Source organism: Varanus komodoensis, unplaced genomic scaffold (assembly GCF_004798865.1).
Source record: "Varanus komodoensis strain SLA01 unplaced genomic scaffold, ASM479886v1 scaffold55, whole genome shotgun sequence".
In the NCBI taxonomy this organism is placed as follows: Eukaryota; Metazoa; Chordata; class Lepidosauria; order Squamata; family Varanidae; genus Varanus; species Varanus komodoensis.
In genome coordinates this window covers 3,754,399-3,764,104 of record NW_025336157.1, presented here as the reverse complement: position 1 = coordinate 3,764,104, position 9,706 = coordinate 3,754,399, and positions in this window count along the sequence as shown.

The following is a 9,706-nucleotide window of genomic DNA, read 5'->3' as shown; positions in this document are numbered from 1 at the left end:
AAGCTGGCTTTGAAGTCTGTTGTTTTTCATCAGAGAAGGGTCAGATGGGGAGGAATCTAAGTGGGAATGAAGCACAACCTGCCCGGCTTTTTACAATGCTTTTATCACACCCACCCCAAAGGAAGAGGTTTGGTGGATGGTGCAGGAAAACTATAGCAAGAACTAACTATGTAAAGCGAAGACCGTTAGAAGAATTTAATGATAAATGGAAGTTTTATTATGCTTAGCATGACTAATGGGATCTGAGGAGAGTTTAGAAAAGAAAAAAAAGCAGGAGACGATTGGAAGTGATTAGAAGCTTCGTTGTTATACAGATTAATGATTTCTTTTTTTGCTAAACTCTCATAAGAGTGTCGAAAGACAGGAAGAGAGATTTGCAGGGCTGAATGTATAGGTTGTATATCTGTAGAATTCCCTTGGCAACTTTGTTCATTTTAGCTTGTTCTGTTTGTTTTAGTTTCTTTTGTTTCGCATTCTTTTTTGTGTACTCGTTTGTGTTAAGAAAATAGAATAACAGTACAGCAAGAATATGTTGCGGAAACATGTATCCAGCTTCATATCCAAGCCTCTGTATGATTCATTTTCTCCCAAGCCTGGGCTCAAGTAAGCAGGGTTATCCTTTTGTTAAATCCAAAGGCAATCAGATTTCAGCTTGTTAAAGTCAGTTGATTTCCTCCTGGGGCAGAAGGATCATACATGCGTGGCCATAGCCTATATGCCAACTGTTAATTATATGAACACTTTTCAGCTGCCACAAAGGTCTTCCAAAATTATGGATTACCCTGTGAACATGTTGCTGTCCGCCCATGGTGGAAGGGTAATGTATGATGTAGTGCTAAGTGTCTAGTCCTCATGAGGATAGCGCGTGCATGTGTGTGTGTGTGTGTGGGGGGGGGAATCCTTCTTGGCTCAGTCCCACTACCAAAGCCTAATCACAGCCTGTAAAGATGGCCGCACCTTCAAAGCAGAGCTTTCCCACCTCTCTCAATTTTGGCTGGGACAGGGCGATGCCAGGAGAGTTGCTTTTTTCCCCAAACCGGCGGTGCCTGCAGCAGAAGCGTGTTCGTTGGGCTCAGGCTTCGTGCCAGGCAGCCGTGCCCTCCCGCAAGATGCCTGAGCAGGGTGTTCCATCGCCTCCCACACGCGCGCCGCGTTCAGGTTCGTTTCCAGCAGAGAGCCGACATTCTGCGGCTCTCGAGCATGTTCAGTGCTCCCTGGGCTCTCTCTGTGGAGGATTCCCTCCTTGACGAGCGCAGGCCTCCTCGAAGCCTTCCGTGCGTGGGCGCATACCTCAAACCAAGGAAAAAGGGAAGGGGACGTGTCAGGGGTGCACATCTGTACACATGTGGATCGTGTAAACGTGGTTGTCGAGGAGCGACAATTGCTGCCATGGACCACACACTGCTTTCTCTCCCCCCCTTTTGTGCTATCCAACCTCACAGGGTTGTTGTAGGGAGCAAGGGATGGTGTGGGAAGGACCGACCCCGGTTGGTCCCCGGGTCGTGTGTGGTGGAATACTGCCAGCGTGTCCGTCATGGCAAGACCCAGTGTTGTGGGTCGCATTCTCACGTTCTGGTTTTAAGCGATGCACCGAAATGGTCTTCCGAGGGTGAGACAGGAAAGGCAGCATGCAGAAGCTTCACACCAGGTTGCAACCCAGGGGCAAATCCAGGTGGCTCTGCCAGAGTGCCAGCTGTGGTGTGGGCCCTCAGCAAATGCCCAGCGGCACTGGACCTCGGTGCCGACCCTGCCAGCAGGGAGCTTTACCCGCAACACGTGCCTTCGGAAGAAAGACTAGGCTCTGTTGCTCCAGAGCGGCTCCTTGCAAGGGGGCCGGCGTGACGGTCTTCCTGGCATTTTGCACCGCGTCTGGCCACCCTGAAGGGGATGCCGGAGAAGCGGAGCGGCATGGTCTTGCGAACGCGCCCGGCTGAGCTCGAGGGAGGCCTTCTCCCTCGCCCGCCGGGCGTGCTTTTCAACTCGCTGGGTCCCCACAAGTGGGAGCCGGCGTCGCCCAGGCAACCGATGGTCCCTCCCCGGCCGGCCGGTGCAGGCGAAGTGAAAAAGGATGCCACTGAATTGAATTATCCCCCCCAGCCTCGGCTGGGTTGTCTTTTCCCCTCCTGCCCATCCAGGTCTGATTGCAGTGGGAAGAGGAGCCGCTGTGTGTGCGGGGGGGGGGGGGGGGGGGGCAGCCCCGGGCGGCGGGCCTTGGAGCGATTTGCTTGTACAGAAAGATGGCTTAGTGTGAGAATCATAATCATTTCGGGCACCTTGGAATGGGCAACTACCACCGGGCTGGGAGACAGAGGGCATTTTTTTGAATTTAGACATTTGTACAGCATCTTATCACCCAAAAAAGTCTCCCTGCACAGTTTACCCCATTAAAATATAAACCAACTATCAGTAATATCTAAAATTACAGAAGTAATGCATCGGATAAAAGAATGATCCAAGATATACGGATCGTTGCCACTGCCATTATGTTATAGTCAAACAAATTACGTTTAATTTATTAGATTTCTATAACGTGTGCATGCGCACACGAGAGAGAGAGAGCGAGAGAGAGAGAAAGAGAGAGAGAGAGAGAACACCCGCAACCACATTCTCTCTCACACACAGTCACACACAGAGGCTCACACAAACACAGACAGATTTTTTCTCGCTCTGACACAGACTCACAGCCTCTCTCTTACACACACACACACACACACACACACACCCCCCCCCCCTCTCACACTCACTTTCTCTCTCCCACACAGACTCGCGCGCGCGCGCGCTCTCTCTCCCTCCCCCTCTCTTCTCTCCCCCCCCCCCCCTCCCCCCCCCCCCCGCCCCCCCCGAGCCCCTGGCATTGTGGGACAAGGTTGCGTAAAAGAGGGAGCGTTATAAATCCATTGCAGAAACTGTCTTGCCACTGATTCGTGGCTGTTGACTGCAATTTGTCTCCCTGTTTTATGAAAGAGCCCCCCGTGGCATTCTTGAGCCCCCCGCCCACCTCAGCACAACAGCCCTCTGAGGTAGGTCAGTCTAAGAGGGCCGTAACTCCACAGGTGTAGCACGAGCTTTCCGTGCAGGTTCAAGCTCCAGTTTCTTCAGGTCGGGCTCAAAATCACTGGAAAGCCGCCCCCCCACCCCCACCTGTCGGTGTTGGCAGCCCTGGGCTAAGGGACGGATGTGGCGGAAATCAGCTTCCTGGGTTCCCGATGCCGAGTCCAGCTGCCAAGGCGCAACGGGGCAAAGCGATTCGGTAGAGTGGGAAATGAATAAGGCCCGTTGCTTTCCCTCTTCCAGGTTTTCCTTGTCTGGTACAGGGACAAAGGGCCCTTTGTAACTTCCTAGCATGAATCCTGCCCTCCTTTTACCAGGATATTCTGTGTAAAATGTGAGAGGCTTGGGCAGTGCCATTTTCCCCTCTCTACCTTCAGTCCTGCCACATGCACTATCCTGGAAACTTGCAGCCATTTTCTAGATATGAGGGTCACTTTTTATTTTTGTTTCCGTTTACAAAGATCCAGGTCTGTAGGGAGCACATAGAAACCCCTCTTGGATTTTTAATGGCCCTTTGGTGCTTCCAAACAGATGAGCATCTAGCTACCCAAAGCTTATTTGTTGCAGGTAGGAAGCTTGTACTGCAACAGAGTGTTGCAGTGTATCCTCGCCTCCTCGCAGGAGTGCATCTGTTAAGGGTTCCAGCGAGCCAACAACACCTTCCTTTAGGATTTTCCATTTCCCTATACTCGTATTTTTGTTTTTCTTTTTTGACCAGCACTCACTCACTCCTTCGCAGCAAGCATGCTTCATTCTCTGTGCATTCAGTTTTTGGGAGACCCTGCTGCTCCCTTACCATTTTTAAAAATATTGTTCTGTATTACTTCAGTTATGCAACAGTCTGAGAACCTTCCCGCAGTGGGGACCCTTTCCTGTTTCAAGAGGCCAGAGGTAATCCTAGCCTGCCTTATAGGACCATGGTATGCATTATTGTAAGCCATCGTGGGACAGTTGGATTGTGTAGGACGGGATAAAAATATTCCAAATAAATAAAAATAATGCATCCTGAGCACTTTGGATACTCGAAAAACAGTATACTACTGAAATTACTAAGTTAAAATAGTACACAGGAAGTCATTTTCTGATGCATGCAGATCCCATGTTGATATATGTAAGAGATCTATTTATGCTAATAGATAGCATAAATAGATAGCATGTGTTGGTGTTTAGATTGATTGACTGACAGATTGTGCTTCTTTTCTTAGCCATTGATAGAACACTAGAGAGCTCTCCTCTCCTCTCCTCTCCTCTCCTCTCCTCTCCCTTTCCAAAGGGGATCCCTTTCTTTGGCAGTCGTGCCCACAAAAAGCCAGGGGGATGCAATTTGCACATTTCTGGGGAGACCGGCAAGGTGTTTGGAGGTTCCAGAGAATACCTGATTAGTTTTCAGAACTGGAAGAAGATGCTTAGCTTAGCTGTAAAGGAAAGAAAAGGGATGACTTTCTGCCCTGGGCTTCATTTCTGCGAGTGCTCCCAGGAATTCACCAAGGTCTGTTTTTCAAGGCCAGGCATAGTTCTGGAAGTTGTAATAAAATAAGAATGCTTTATTAGCTTAGGGAGTTGGTTGTTACAAGGTGCAGCAATGGCCTTGAGCTTAACATGCATGCTTAAAAGGACTAGGGCAACTTTTGGAATCTGGCTCTTTTGTTGACTGTTAGCCATAATAGTCGAGGATGGAATCAATCATTCAGAGACGGGATGAAGGAGGAAATGGAACTAGTTCACACATAATGCTAAGCTGTAATGCGATTTGTTGAAATCTGGTTCGTGTCTCAACCTTTCCCCACAAGCCACGTAGGTTTTGCTAACAAGCTACACTCTGCAAATCGAACCCATGGTTTGTGGTTAGATAATGAAGTTCGGCTTCTGTAAACCAACAAGCTGAATGATGTCTGAATCTAGAATTGTACCTTATCCCTGGCTTCCTTGCACTGCTGCCTGCCCTCAGAAGCACTGTCAGAAACAGCCTAAAAATGAAGCCGTGCCGAAGGCTGGCAAAAGGGGTGGGAGAGAATCAAACCAGAAACAGAGTGAGCCAGCCCTTGTTTGCTTGCTTGTCTGCAGGACAATGCATGGCTAAAACAAGCCATGGTTTACTTAAATCATGGCTTAGAGTTACGTTTCAGCACAGCCAGCATCAAACCGTTGTGGGTTACAGCCAGATTCTTGGATCAGCCACTTAAGGAACAACACATCCTGGTATACCAAGAGCCCAGGCATCTCCCAGTAGGACTGGAAGGATTCCAGCCATTTCTGTTAAATGTTAGGGGAAATGTCCTAGGGCTCATTTCTCCTGAGCATCCCAAAATAACAACAACAAGGACTAGACGGCTCACCTGTCCAGGAGGCGTAAAGTGAATTGTTGCAGGGATTGGACTTAAGGGCCAAAATGGTCCCTTCCAGCTTCATGATTCTGTGAAACTCTGGGCAGCAGCTGCCGGTCTGTGTCTAGCATACTGGGCTAGGTGGGATCTGACTCTGTAAGGGAGCCTCCTGGGTTCTGGGATGCTCATCCGATGACCTTCAGGAGCTGGCGGCCTCCCGTATGCACTTCCTGGAAACACACGTCTGATGAAATTTCAAGCGCTAGCTCTGTGTCAGCCAGGAAATAATTCTGTTCTTGATCAGCAAAATATTTTCCACTGGCATGTGCAAAGTGCCTTCCTCCTTTGAGTGAGTCATCCAAGCCAGCAGCTGCATAGTTTGGCTTGAGGGGCATTGTTTCTGGAGCAGAGAAGGAATCCCGGTCTCGCATGCTTCCTGGCAACTGGAAGCCGTACCCGATCCGCAATCTCTACCTCCGCGCTATGAGCAGAATTGGCCAGAGGGGTGGCCTGAATCCCCAGAAACTGCCACCAGGCAGTGCATAAATACTGAGTTAGAAGGAGCACCGATTAAATTAGCCTCTCCTGGCCCCTTGCAAGATTTTCTCATCCTTCAGGAGGCTCTGCAAATGAGACAGGGCAGGAAGCTGCAAGACAAGAGGGCATTTTTGGTTGTGGCCTCTCAGGTGCAGAATGCCCTCCTTGGAGAAGCTTGCTTTGCAGCTTATGTGAAAATCTGTCAGAATCAGGTGAAGGCCATTTTATTCCTCCAGGCATTTAAAGAACAGCTTTTGCACTTTTAGGTCACTGCTGGTTTTGCTGCCAATCCTCTCCTGGTTTTATGATGTGTTGTTTTAATTCATCGTTCGGCTGCTTTGTATTTTTTTTGTCTTTAATGTCCTAACAGGACTTCCTAAGCCACAAAAACCTTTGTTCTGTGTCCTGACCCTTCCAACCCAACAATCTAAGTAGTTGCAGAAAGCTTACAATGTAAGGACTTTGGGTGATTGCAAGAAATCTGGACCTTCTGATATAATGGCAAAAGAAGATGGCTTTGTAAAAATGGGATATATGAGGGGGCATGACGAGATTCCATGAAGGAGGCGTTCTTGTAGAATACATGGAAACTCAGGGTCCTTGATCCTGGAAAGTTTGGGCTCTGTTTGTTTTGGATGTGCTGTGTTTCATTGCCTGCACTGCTTACGATGTTATCTAGCATTCTCTAGACAGAAATTTCTGTCTGCTAATGGCGTTGGAGGGCTCAACACCAAGCTGCACACAGAACGGAAACCGTGCTGAGCAGTGGATGGTTCTGAGCACAAAATAAAAAAGAGGTTGCCCAGGAATTTGGGGCCAGGAGTCCCAGCTCCTTTTGGGGGCCATTTCTCCATCCCATACTGGGAAAGGGATGTTCTGCTGGCCCCATGGAATGAGCAAGTGCAGAGAGAATGGGGAATTCTGAAGAGGGTAAGATGAAGATGGAGAAGGAGATATGGAGATGATGATGATGATGATGAAGAAGAAAACGTGCTCTGTGCTGCATCACAGCAGTGCCCAGTTCAGGCCAAGGAAAGCAGTTCTTGAAAATGCCGGTTACACAAGCCACAATGTCATCCTTGCTCTTTGCAACGGAATGGTGCCACAGGCTTCGTTTGCCCTGCAATCTTGTCGTCCGTTATATTTTATTGAACAAATTCTAATATCACCCTTCATCCTGCCCTGAGATTCATATGACAGGCAAATTGGAGTGCAATAAAACAGACAGAACACCCAGAAATAAAATCGAAAAGACCAAAAACGGGGAACACTTCCTATAGTTTCGCACGCCAGTGTAAATCTCCAGCATCTAACAGGAGATAGCCCGTAGGCTTCTGTGGGGGGCAGGGGTCTCCCGTGGCTGCAATCCATTGCTGCTTCTATCCCTAATCAATTTATATGCCGCTTACAAGAGCTAAACAATATCTCCCAGTTGTTTGCAAAGTTAAAATGAGGCATAATGAAAACAAACTCATCTGTTAAAATGTTTAAAATATTGAAACCCATAGCCAAGAATGCAAAGATTAAACCACTCATTAAATGCACCACCGATTAGGGGAGGCTTGGGTAGCAAACACCTGAAATGCATCCCGGTAGGTGCTTCCCAAATACCATTGAGGTCAGTTTAAGGAGAACAGAGCCCCTTTCCTCCCAGATTCAGCCCCTGGTGCAACCAGTTAAGAAGGCTCAGCTCGTGGGCGATTGGAAGGACCATTTTCTGCCTGAGATGAAAGCGAGACGGGCACTTGGCACGAGGGCGTTTGGCAATGTCCCACTTTAGGAGCTGTCCAAAGTGCTGAATTCCAGAGAATGCAGGTCATCTGGGGAAATTCTGCCCCTGTTCTCTCTCCGTCTGCATCTTTTCCTGCATGCAAGCTCCCATCGAGGTGATGGAGTTCTGCTTCCAAAGAAGCACAGACCAGGGGTGTCTCTGACCGTACCTGGAGCAGCTCAGGTGAAGAGTTGCTCCTCCGTTTGTAATACCGGGTCAGATGGTTGGCCCAGTTTTGCTGACACGGGCTGACTCCACCACTGAGGTATGGCTCCTCGCTGAGATCTAGCAGAATGTCAAGGAGATAGCAAGGCCTGAACTCTTCTCCCTGACATGCTTGTTTTCTCTGTGCGGGGAGTAACAGACGTGGGTGTGGTTGCATAGCGAGTGACAGAAGCAACTTCCAACTGTGTTGGAAGCTGCCCCGAGGCTTATGCGAATGGGGCGGCATACCAGTATTCCAAATACATAAATAAATAAAACTTAGGCCAGGCTTTCTTCGTCACCTCATGCTCTAAGAGGCTGGCATGCAAGTTCCCTTGCTCCTGAGGAGACTCACTGACCCTCCTGTGCGAGGAGGGGGCTCTAAGACCACCCACAGAGTTGGAGATATGCAGTCATCACCTCTCCCTCTCTCTTTTTACAGCCCTTTAAAAGGAGCTGTGTGGGCCCAGGGCTTGGTTGGCCTGGAACCTCAAGACTAAGGAAACGGGGTGAGGGAGAACCAACAGGTAGGGCCGTCATATCACGTCACAGTCCCAGCTGAGTCTGCAGGAAGTCTGTGCTTGCTTTTAAAATTTAAAAGAGACAGCAGATCGCACACCTCCAGCGTCGGCTTTTAGTTCAGCCTTTATTAGAGCATGAACTAGGCCAGCAAATATGCGTGCGCGTTTGTGTCTACTTGGCCTCTTTCCCCCATCCCTGAGCGAAGGAAGACTTCACTCCAACCCGCAGATGGTCCAGAACTGCAGAACCAAAGGAAAATAATTCTCTAGCCGCATCCATTGGCCTGGGGATTAAAAGTTCCTGGGCTGAGTTGTTACTATTAATTTCATGTTTATACTGCCCAAGTAGCTGAAGTTGGCTGGAAGGTTTGCATAAATCACAAAGCACAAATACAAGACAATAAAAACATACTATAAAAACATTAACATTCTTTTCAAAAAATCAAAAGCTAAGGGTTACACGAGATACTAGATCTGACAAGAATGAGGGGTATTAATCCCTTAGAGAACAATCTTAATCTGGCACTGAAATGCTGGCAGTGTTGGGGCCAGGTGGACCCCAATGGGGAGAGCAGAATCGGGGGGCTGCCACTGAGAAGGCCCTGTGGTGGAGTTTGTATGTTTATTATTAATAATGCTAGTACACCTTTAGATATAACAAGAACTCTAACAGTGCGATCTTGTGGCTTCTAGACAATATCTTGAAGGCTGTAGGACTTCTTGGAGACGCAGGTATGAGGCTGTAGAATCACTTTGACCCCATAGCTAGTTCTCCATGCTCAGAAAGCCCTCCTTGCCTCACAGCTGGTGCAGAATGAACGGTACTGGCTATACCTCCAAAACTGCAAAACCCTCAAAGGCGGATTCGGGGTAAGGAAGGAGGGAGGCAGGAGGGAAACAGGAGCAGCAGCGTCCTGGTCGCATCTTAGCTCTTTTCTCTCCCGCTCCAACTTACCCTGCTTAGAAAGCTGTAACTGAATGTCTAAGTGTCTGTAGGACTGGAGGAGCTTGGCGGTGACCTTATCCACAGTGAGTTCAAAAGGCTGTGGGCATCAGGATAGGGTTGCACCTGAAGTAGGTTACCTGCCAAACTACTTCTTAAAAAATCACCCTGAGGTAAGGACAAAAAGAACAACCGAAACTCAGCACATTTTCTGCCTCCAGAACCACATGGGGGACAGAGTTCCATGCATGTGGTGGAATTACAAATGGGCATAATCTACTTTGGGATTTTTTTTAATATAAAGGCAGCATATATATCTTCTATAATAAATGCACTTTGGCTGGCTAGGCATGGA